Consider the following 12,103-nt stretch of genomic DNA (forward strand, 5'->3'; position numbering starts at 1 on the left):
TTTAAACCATACATGTAATTAAACCATACATGTATTTAAACCATACATGTATTTAAACCATACATGTATTTAAACCATACATGTACTTAAACCATACATGTATTTAAACCATCCTTCAAACTATATCTTTACAAGTCCTTAGTCAACTACTTTTATCATTTCCATAAATTGTTCATATTTTCTGCACAGTGTTCTAAGCTGTATTTGATACTCAAAGCTATCCTGCAAGATGTTATCATATTATTATTCATACAGATTGGTAATAACTGTTGACTGCCAATTAACTATGGTTAGGTTTGGAACCTTGCCCATTGTTTCAACTGCATGCACACTTCCATTGTCATAACAAACTGATAAGTTTTGTATCAACACACGCAGTAACTTAACTATACGCATATAGGTATCTTGAATTTGAATATGTTGAAACTATATATTATTAGCAAAGAAAGATAGCAATAGAGATAAGAATTAAGTAATTAAAGCAATAAATATAGATCCCTGGTATTCTATATGGATGGAAATAACACTGGCTTTAAGCATTCATGCATACTAACCTAGTAATTAATTTCATAAATCTGAGGTCGTTGCAAATAGAGCATTTACTACACCTTGTATATATATATTAATATAGAGTTGACCTCTTCACCTACAAATCTGTGAACTTCTCAAAATTGACTGGCCTAAACTTGAACTCATGAACCAACCTTGCCTCCTACTCCTAGAGTCTGAAGCTTCTCAGTGTCAAGGCAAGGTGTGTTACCACAAAAGTAGGTTTCCTTTCACTCTTTTTTTCACTTGTTTTTTCTACACTCTGTTTGTTCTAATTGCAGAAATGTGAACCCATAGGTTTAGCTAGGTTAAAAAATTATTTTATCCATCAAAGCTAATTATTGCAGCTCTGCCTGCTGCTAGGCAAGACAGACAAGAGCAAAGTAAAGGATGGAAAACTGATCTGTGTGAAATGAGCTTGACCTAAGATCTCACACTGACCTCTCTTCACCTCACTTTAAGGACAAGGTTACATTTGTTCACTTGGGTGATAATGGTATATGCTGATGTTTCATACCACACAGTGGCATAGTATATATATTATTTTTACTAGCTGGACTAAGCCTATACCATTATCATGAGGGGGACTGTTAGGTGAGGGTGAGCCAGTGTGTGTGTGTGTGTGTGGAGTGTGAGTGTTTATTTTGAAGATTACAGTTAACAATGAAAGAGCCACCTACTATACCACACATAGTTGTTTACCTGGTCAGCTGGGTTACTCCAAGCATGAAGGTAAAAACAGCTCCATGCTCCAAGTAAATAGGAACTGACTGAAAGTGGTAGATGTTGTGGAATAAATTTTTTTTAAAGTTGCTACTTTTCAGGTCTTCATTCTTCATGATATGGGATGTCCATTTTCCTTCATCTTTCAAGTAGCTAATTGCATTTGGTTTGTAACTGGCCAAGTATGAAGCCAATGATACTGAAATATTAAAAACCTATAGAGACATCCTGCCCTGATCCTCCTCCCCCCCCCCCTTAAACAGAGGTTAATTAACACTAATACACACATTTAATTTGTTTCCCCAGTATTTCCATATCCTGATCCAGATCCAGATTTTCTTGATAATCAATGTTAATCACAACGTAAACAAGCAAGTTGAGAATGTTTTTCAAATGTTTACTTCACTGAAAAGAAGTGTCAAGTTGACTTACTCTAGCTAATTATCAACTTTGTTGTGGACTCTTTGTATCAAGTAATTAATATTAAATCAGTCAACCAAAGTTGATTTCTAAGATCTTTGTTTACCATAAATTAACAAAGCATGATCTTTAAACTATACTCCAAGGTTTTGTTAGCCAACCAGAGAGAGGCTTTGACAACCAAATATGAAGGCAAGGTTGTCCGAAGGGCAACCTTAAAATGTTCTTCAAAATGAGCCCTTTAAGGTGGCATACACATAATACCAAATACAATGTGTGTCACTTGCCTCTCCCATGCATGTCCAAGCTTTACCACACTTATCCTGGAGAACCAAACTCCGCCATCCTTAAATCTTTTCTCCTCTATTTTATTAATTTTTTTTAGTGAAAAGATGTTCTGAACAGTATTTTACTGGTATGTTATTATTTGGGTGAAGTTTATAGGTTAAGAAGTAAAGTATGTCTCTCCTTGCATTTAATTTGTACAATTGTAAAGTGTTTATTAAGTTTAATACCATCTTTGAGATGAATTAAGGCAGGCGTTTACTAAACACACAGACATGGACATAGTACTATACCAGAATAGCAGGATTAATGTGTAGATTCCTTAAGCCTTTAATTCTGATCAACAAGGTAAATCAACAAAGAATGCAACCTATTTCAGTCAAGTTTTGTTAAATCTCAAAAATGACTACCTTAATACCACTCCTACATGTAAATGATTCCAGATCAGAATGTTTAACCATGCCGATTAAAGTGTCAGTGTTACATATATAGAGGGTATATCTGCAGCTATTTATCTGTACTAGATGTATTATGATTAAGAGTTTTACTCAGCTTAATAATTACAGATACAAAATAAATACACTTTTCTTCAATCTTGCTTTCTTTCTTGCTCGCTTTCATTTTATCTTTTCCTTCCTTCCTTCTTTCTTTTTCTTTCCCTCTTTCTTTCTTTGTTTTTTTTTATCTCTGTTTTATTCTTTCTTACTTTGTTTTTGTCTTTCTGTCTTTTCCATCTTGGTAGAGATTTGTTAATGAACTTACACTATTTCTTTCTCAATTTATGACAGAGTTGAAGGTGACTCTATCTCTCAGTTTCTGGCTATAAACAACGTTATGAACCAAATATGTTAAGCAGTTGAAGGACAGTCAACTGAGCAAGATTTCAACTTTCACTGTATACTGAATGTTTCTTTATCAAATATGTTTGACCACTTTCATTTCACATCCTTGATAAAAGTAGTCTACTGACTGTGGACTGAGAACAGCCACATCCACCATTGACTGAAGAACTGAAAAACTGGATTTGAAAACGTCATAAATATATGGCGGTGTTTAATGGTCGTTTATACATTTAATGGCATATTGTAATGCTTTGAGGTATTAGTTAGGTAAACCTGCTCCATGAAACCATAAAATAAAAAGCAACTTAATTTAAACAATTCTAGAAATGAAGGCTGGTTCAAATACAAAATGAGATATGAACTATGTCCTACCTACGAAAAGGACTTATGTACAGCAGATGACACAACTCAGAATGCAAAAAGTTGCTTTTGAAAATGTTAGCACAACTAAAATATATCTGCCTGCAAGAAGAATAGCACACACTTTAGCAAACAGTGTGTGAAATACACAGGTTTAAAGTTCGCATTCCACTTTAAGCTTACTCTTCATTGTTTCACTAAATTGTTTTCCTCCAAATGCAGAATAAATTTCATTAAACTTGTAGGACAAGATATTAAAAGCTAAGCATGATTTGTTTTACATTCTCTTTAAATGCTTTGACAGACGGATGAACCCACTTTACTTTTTCGCTGCAAATTTTCTACAATTATTCCTGTCTGCTAACCACTTTTTTGCTATTTTTTTCTTCCTTTTTTATCTTTCCTAATTTAATTTTCCTCCTCATTTTCCGGATTGCCTCCTCCTTCCTTCTCAAACCTGTAAATGACGGCTGATCCATCCAAACATATTCAGTTTCTTCCACGAAATTGTTTTATGGTTTCATTTCTGTTTCATACATTATTGTATAACGTAGTAAATAATAAATGTACAGACTCTTCTAATTAAAAGTATATATATATCTTTGAGTTACAAAGAACTAATTATAACCAGACATGGTAATTATTTACCTCAACAAATACGCACAAAAAAAAAGGGCAGCTAGACAACATCAGAGATAAATATAAACATATATATATATATATCTATACATCTACATATGTATATAAACCTATGGTGGGGAATCAGTTAATAATTAAAAAGAGATTAAAACATTTTCTTAATGAATAAAAATCCCTTGAACTTGTGAACTTGTGTTGACCTGAATGCTCTTAACTTGACCCAAATGTGTCCTTTGGTTAACCTTTGTGAACTTGAAGTCACCTTAAATGGATGTCACTCCTAAAGAAGTGAAGGTGAGGGCAGAGGATCAAACGTGATGGGTTATTTGGGGGAGGAATCAAGATTTTTCTAGCTCAACTGTTATTGAACACTACAGTTAAGAGAAACCACTGTGAAGGATAAACGTGAATAATAATATAATAGTACAGAGAAAAAAAGAAAAAAGAAAAAAACCTTATGTTGAGAACCTAATCAATACTAGTTGACCGAATGACTTTGGCATTGGCCATCTGACCTGACTGTGAAAGTTATTCTTTTGTCATATCGGGTTAGGGGATCTGTGAGGATGTGTGGTTTACGGTGAGAAAGGATAATCAATAATAGAATAAAGAAAGGACAATATCTTTTGTTAACACACCCATTGAGATTAATGACGCAGGAACAAAGGACAGAGAGAGTGAGAGAGAGTTGGAGACTTGTTAGGAACACAAATGTATGTTAACTGAGTTAAAATGCCTGCAAAGGATTTTATCATTATCATGTACCTTAAAACTTACTATAAAGATCAAGATAAACATCTATTTATCAGGATAAAATGTACTAGTTGCCAAATTACAAGGCTTCTATATCTAGTACCTCCAAAAAGCAGGGCTGTGGTTACAGTGTTTGTAATAATAAGCATCATAATAAATTACATTTATATAAGCGCTTTAAACAGCGTTTCAAAGCGCTTTACAAAGTAGGAAAGAGACAAAGGAAACCAAGGAAAAAAAAGAAGAAACTAGGAATCAAACAGAAATGTTTTAAGTTGTCTCTTGAAAATACAAAGGGAGGGAGAGGGGGAGCTTGTTCCAAAGAGAAGGCGCAGCGACTGAAACATCATCTTATGTCTCAAAAATGTGCTTGAAAATAAAATTTGTTACCATAGTTTTGGTATGGTACTTATATGTCAATGAAAAGAGAGAGAAAAAAAAGGAGGTTTGCAAACTACATTGAATAAGTCTTTGTGGAAGTCTTGCAGATCTGAGTGCCTATCCTGTTTGGTCACTAAACAGGAATTTAATGTTCACATTTTGTTCTGCAGGTCCCCCTCCCCCCAAAAGAACCCTGTCTTTTAGAAATTCAGTCCAAAACTGATGCAGTTAATTCAGTGAGTTCAAATGTTGTAGAATTGATTGCAGAGAACTATCTATATTGTGGAGAACTGATGAGAATTCTCATGAAGACTTAAAGGACAAACTTATGACGAGAGTGTGAAACCGCCCACCCCCCCTCACCCCTATCAAAACTTACAGATTTGGGTGTTTGTAAATGATCAGGCCTATAGCCAGACTGAGACACAGGGGAGGGGAAAGGGAAGGAGCTGTACCTTAGTATATACCTCAACTTGAAAGTGCAACTTCACATTCCAATCCTGAAATCATTTTAGAGGACAAGATATTTATGGGACAATGTTAGACTATTTACACTTAAATCCTTCATCACAAGACAATATTTCATTTATTATATATTAAGTTGAAAGACTTCCATCCTTTTCCATTAAAACAACCTAATTTTCAGATTAAACTTTTTCCCCGCTAATACTAATAATTGGCTCTTTCTTTGTGACAACCTTCTAGACTTTCCCTTCCAAATTTTTTGTCTCATTTTCTGTCCATCGATATTTTAAATCTTGTTATCGATATTAGATCATAATGATGATGAAGCAATCACCGTCATTAAAAATACAGTTTTTCTTCTTTTTTCAGTCGGTATTATTACTCACTACGGTTGAAACAGTCAGCTAAAGACTGGGTGAAGTACCAGCATATTCTTAAAAGACAGGGGTCTGATGTCACCATGAAGGGGTCACTAACACAATTCCTTAGGGTATAATAGGGACAAGGATGTAGCAGGCCAACTTCAAGACTGTCATGGAGGTCAGCAAAGGTTTTCAGCAGGTTCATCCAGGACAAAAAACCAGATCAAGCAGAGCACAAAAGAGGACACTCGGTAATCTTATCCAGCTAACTACATGGAATAGTAGGTCACTATATACTGCCTGAACAAAGACTGCAGACATGTCATAAAAGCTATGACTGAGAAATCCAACTGACTCACTATAAGACATGTCCTATATTCACTCCGTTAAGAAAACATGCCAGTTTTTACTTTACCAGAGTCTTTCATGATTCAGTTTCCATGAAAATTGAATCATGTGGTTTTATTAATTTAAGCTGCAGTACCACAATTGCTGAGCAGTGTTGCTATCTTTATCTTGGTGTGTTACTTGTGAAACACTTGAATTTACCTATACTGGAATATGGTATGGTCCAACACATATATGCATTTGGAAAAATAAAAAAAGGAACAGAAAAAAAAGAAGAAAATTTTCACAGTAATGGATTTCCTACCCCCTCCCCCCCTCTTATAGTTGGTATTCATGTGATGTCATGTTAAATGGACTTTCTGAATGTTCTTTGAGGTAATTTTTTTTTTTTTGGGGGGGGGGGGAAATCAGGAAAAAAGAAAAAGAGGAACCAACATGTAGAGTAGGTTCATAAAATTGGGGTATTTAGATATAAATCTCCACTGGTTAAGTAGGGCGAAGGGATTAACTCTTTTGATCATATCCTGAACAATTCTCAGAAGCCATATCCTGTTTAAGGACCATTGCTGCCAATAGTTGAATGTCAAGAACCTCATAGAACTTGCAACCTTTCAAGAATTAATATTTTTGCAAATATTTGGATAGTCCTATGGTTTCCTGTCTAACAGGAAATTTTCTCAAAATCGAAACATTTGTTGAAACCCCGCAAAGTAACGAGGACTTTCGTTAGACTAGTTTAATTGAACTTGAGGTTCCCGTAGGACGGTTCATGACATTTCTCAAACACGAATGGAAAGAGACAATGAACTTATATAACTTTAAGGAAGGGCATTGGTGCAAAATGAATTCTGATGTGTTATATAGACCCCTAGTAAAAAGCAAAACATGTTGCCTTAATTGAAGTCACATCATTAAAGGTGGTTGTCTTTTAACGAGCCTCACGACAGGATTTACAATCACTAGCTTCGTTTAAAGAAAAAAAAAGTGTTCTTCCCTAAGGTAGGTTTGCAACACATTGAACTTTATACACACATATATGTCTGATAGGCTTGGGCGTGACACATGTCTTGGTAGAACCTATAAAACATGTATGTATTAATACTTCTAGAGCTATATTAATGACTGTCACAGATATAGGAATTGATGGCTGGTATATAGGTTTGGGATGATGCTTTAGAGTTTTCAAATATATATAGCATATATATGTATTAAGGATGAGTTATTCCCAAATGTTTAATACTTGGCAGTATTAGCTGTGATCATATGACATGAAGCGAATATTTATAACAAATCCATTCGGTAATATGAAATTGAACACTTGATATGAGATATCTACTGCTGTAAAATATAGAATGGTTTATGAGTCAATCGTTAATCTGTCAGATTACAAGCGTTATGGTGGACATGTTTGTTCTATTGGCAGACCCACAGACTTGCCGGGATTAATTAACGTAAATGGACATTACGGTGTATATCATTATACGAAAACACCATCTTGTAAACACTCGGGATATAGGTGTATTTCAAAATAGTAATTCATCAAATTGAGACGCACTCCTCGATTTTTCCATCAACTTAATGAATTCATGCTGTGGTTAATGTTACAGTAGTTTATGAACTTCTCAACATTTTGTCACCCAGACTCTTGGCTCATATCAAAATATATGATATCTTTCAACAAGTCACCATTAAAATAGTCAATATTTTCAACTATTACTTCAATATTGTAAATAACACTTAAACTGTATAGTCAAACTGATCAATAGAGACTAAGTCATCATGGGATTATAGCGTCACATCAACAAAAAAAAAGCACAGAATTTTATAAAAACTCAACCAAACAAGGTACCGAAAAGATAACTTAAGGCACAAATAAATTTTGATATGTTTTGTGGACTGTCAAAAAAAAGAAATGCTCTCAGTCCAGGTTGTACTCTATAACCTCTTTTAATTTTTGAGAAATGACCGTTTAAACTTCTGAGGTTCATCAATTAAAGTGACTGGACTATAAAGTCTACCAAACAGACCATTAGGTCACTTCCTCAGATGTATAAATTAATACTGAAGAGAAAAAAAAAACATAGGACTTGTTTGACCTCAAATGACATATCATGTTTATAATATTACAAATATATCAAGGACAAATGTTGTTGGCATAAGTCATCGAATGATTCTACATTTTTTATACGAAATTAGAAGAAGATTTCTTGGTTGAATTATCAGAAATTATACAACAATGGATTAAAATTAAACATCGACGCCTGCTCTGTGGAGCGGAGGTCATCATCAATTTAGCGTTTAAAGGAACATTCCATAGATATAGCATATTTTCAGGGTGATTATAAACCAGAACAATCAAAGAAACATTTACTTAGCACTAAATAATTTTCCTTATTTTCTTAGACTATAACAGATTGACTAAACTTCTTTTCAAAGTCATATTTCAATGCTTAACATAACCATCAAATATTAACCATTAAATATTAAAATCTGATTCAGTCTTACTTGACTCAGAGTGCCTTGCTATTGTGTCAAGGAAGTTCATTGTTTGGTTCGGATGCAGTCAAGAAGGCTACATACAGTCTTTTGTTAATGTGACAAAGAGCTAAATTTAGGGAATCCCTGGATTTGAAAAAAAAGCAATCAATTATTTTCATATTGCATTATGCATAGAAGAAATATGTCTATTAATTGTAACAACAAGTTGTGGTAAAATTGTCTATATTAATAATGATTTTTCTTTCAACATGCAGATCTGATATTAATATATGGATATTTTGCTTGGATTTGTTGTCTTTGCAACAATTAAAATTAAACCAACATCCGTTATGCTTTTTCTCATTTGTTTCAATGGAGTTAGCTGTCTTCAAAAAGACTGAATATTTGATATGATTCCTTCAACTTTGACAGCCAATTGTATATTTGGTCTTCATGTCTCAGCATCAGGGACTTGTTACCCATGTAAACAGCTCCCTGGTCTCATTAACAAATCAAAAATCAAGTGAGCATATACGCATTCCCTGAGGGTATCAATCAAAATGCACCCAAACACATTTTCACAATTGCTTCCCTTTCCACCATTAATGTCAATTACCTAGAATTAATTTATGTCAACAGCTCAGCACTGTTTATCAACATGGGTGAAGTCTCCATAAACCATCAATAAACAGTGCAAACAGTGATTAACTAATTAACTGGGATTTAACAAACCAAAAACTTTAAAAGCTAAGATGTTGTACCCCCGTTGACAAATTTAGCAACAAACTTTTAAGCAACTCTAGTGTAGCTACGTTGAATTAATACACAACAGTTTATTTATGTAAAAATAGTTTCAACTTTCAAGTAATAAAGCCATTGTAAAGTTGAAAGAAATAATCCCGTCCATTTTGCTCTGGAAGCAGCTAGTGCACAGTAAACCGATCACGATCTATGATTCGAGATGTGATCTCTTGATTTCTTAATCAAACTGAAGGATGCTACATATATACAGCCAAACATCATCACATTTGTTGACGATACATGAGAAATGAGACAAGAGACATTTTGCCCCTTTGTAACCACTCTTTTACAGTTGTTATAAATGTATCTCAAGGCAACTGGAGGAGTCATGACATAGGAGTTATATTGTTGCTATTAAACTATACCAACAGAAATACAGATCAGGTTATGCACCTTTTGTGGAAAAGTGTCCTAATTCATAACATGTTTTTGAACTACCAAAAGTGCATATAACTGATCATGACGGGTCACGATGTGCCCTAGTTTTTTCACCACCTTTTCTGACCTTTTTGCAGTTCCTTCTGATTTTTTCACAATCAGAGAAGAGGTGTATGTATGCATACAAATATACATACAAACGAATCATATAAGGATCAAAATATTGAAGGGGGAGGGAGGGAGGGAGGAGGGTGGCAAGGATCACATATTGTCTTCCTTCAACACTGAAAAAATATTCATGAAACTCATGAATGATAAATGATGTGACAGTTTGAACAAGACCTTTAATATGAAATCTATATGCAAGGGCACCCATAAAACAAAAACATGATGCAAATTGATTTATTCTCCCTATGACATGCAATGGAAGAGTCCTTATATGTTATCCTTTAATTAAATGTTGCTTCAAATGATACGCTATAACAGTTGTGATTCATGTATACACTTTATTTCACAAGAGGGAAAATGGACGGGAGTGTGTGAATATGGGAAGAAGGGGGGGGGGGAAAGGGGGGAGGATGGGAATAAGGATGGGAGGTGAAGGGTAACTGATGGGCATCGAAAGAAAGGGAAGAGAAATGGAAAGAACTAGGAAAAGGAGGCAAAGAAGAGTGCCAAGAATGATTTAGCATTTGTTTTCAGCCCTCAAGTCCCCCCGCAATCAAATATTTTGACTTAATTTTTTAAATTATCAAAGCAACATATATTCAGCGCAATAACAGCAATAAAAGCAGATAACTCTAGGAAGCATTCATTTCGGCAGCACTAATGAACTGTAAGATGTAGGGCACTTTTGACAATGGTTACTACCAAAAATAAAAAAAACAAAAGGCAAGCATGGTGCAAAAAAGAACATTGGCAATAACAGAATTCAGCTCAACACATGTCGCAGTAATGTAGGTCATGTCCGCCAGCAAGCACGAAAGACCTCAAATTTGAAATGGTTTCTTTGACTCGTTCCATATAACACTGCTTTAGTCATTATCAACCTAATTTCCATTTGAAAATTAAGAATTTTTTAATACCAAAGTGTAAATCGATGGCATAGATTTCACGTTTGACCAAGATCATGGCATATCTCAGCTTGGGGTCAGCTTGACCTCGTTCTTCCCCTCAGAGTTCACTGTAGCAGTTTTCTTTTTTGTTGTTAATTTGAGATGTCTGTGGTGGAACAATAAGGTCTCTTTTGTTTGCCCCTACACTAGATCTATTCTTGAATCTTCAAAAGCACATATCAAAAGACTTCTTGCATTATGACAAATTTAGGGTACAAGGTAAAAAAGGGCAATAGAAGTACATGTTACCTGTAAGCTGTAACCTTATTTAACTCATACTTTTAATGCATCCTTCATTTTGCTTTATGATTATACAAACCATAATATACTGTGGAATGAATGCAATACAAATAAAAGAGAAAGCTAGACAGAAAAAAAAAACAGTATTTCTGAAGATCGTTTTTTTCTTTTCTTCAGAGGAGTTGTTTTGATGATATATGTATAATTGGAACAGTTGACACTAAAAGTCCAAATAATCAATCTCATTTTGCTGAAACATCCCAAAAATATGTACTAGCTCTAGGATTAAGTGGCAATTTAACACCATTTTAATAATTATAATGTTCGAGAGTCTCAAGCAATATATACACGATTCAGAAATATTCGATAGAATAAACTTGTCGCTACGTTGACAAAGAACAATGGAAAAGAATTTCCTTTAACTATACAACAAACGAAAACAGAGGAGCCAACCGGCAACTGTCATTACAGCAGATCTGTGTGGTAGAGACACTAATTGTGATGAAGTTACAACTTATCCAAACAGCCGAGAAATGAAATTTTACATTTACACAAGATAAACCACAGTTTTATTTTTCCTTCACAAACAAGGCAGAAAAAAACACCAATGCAACAGGAGAAGGCTTTGACATGATTTTCAGTTTAGGCCTCTCTTTGAACCAACCAACCCTTGACCTGAAAAATTAGGTTGACATTTTATGACCCATCATCTGGTTATCACTGGGACCAAGTTTGATTTCCATTTGATATCTGGTGATCCCACTAGACCTTTGACCAATTATTTTTTTAAGAAACTGTTATCTTCCCCCACCCTATCCCCCTTATATATTTAACAACTTCTCCAAGTTCAGTCAAATTTAGTAAAGAACCGGAAAACTTTAGACTTTGAACCTTTGTTGACCCTACTCACAGTAAAACAGACGGATAGACACATTTATGCAATGCCACGAAAATGGATCGACCA

The 12,103-nt window shown here is 34.4% G+C and overlaps 1 protein-coding gene and 1 long non-coding RNA gene across 2 annotated transcripts in view; one reads left to right on the forward strand and one right to left on the reverse strand.

Annotated features, from left to right (window-relative positions):
* LOC139971559 (protein phosphatase 1 regulatory subunit 21-like) overlaps positions 1 to 12,103 on the reverse strand; it is a 127,244-nt gene that overhangs the window by 18,785 nt on the left and 96,356 nt on the right. The gene's annotated exons all lie outside the window — the stretch shown is intronic.
* The window catches only part of LOC139971566 (uncharacterized), an 85,570-nt gene continuing 73,578 nt past the window's right edge, over positions 112 to 12,103 (forward strand). Inside the window, exons 1-2 of the long non-coding RNA XR_011794422.1 lie at positions 112 to 767; positions 5,787 to 7,126. This is a non-coding gene — a long non-coding RNA (uncharacterized lncRNA). The remainder of the gene's footprint in view (positions 768 to 5,786; positions 7,127 to 12,103) is intronic.

The sequence above is a fragment of the Apostichopus japonicus genome, chromosome 8, assembly GCF_037975245.1.
Source record: "Apostichopus japonicus isolate 1M-3 chromosome 8, ASM3797524v1, whole genome shotgun sequence".
In the NCBI taxonomy this organism is placed as follows: domain Eukaryota; kingdom Metazoa; phylum Echinodermata; class Holothuroidea; order Aspidochirotida; family Stichopodidae; genus Apostichopus; species Apostichopus japonicus.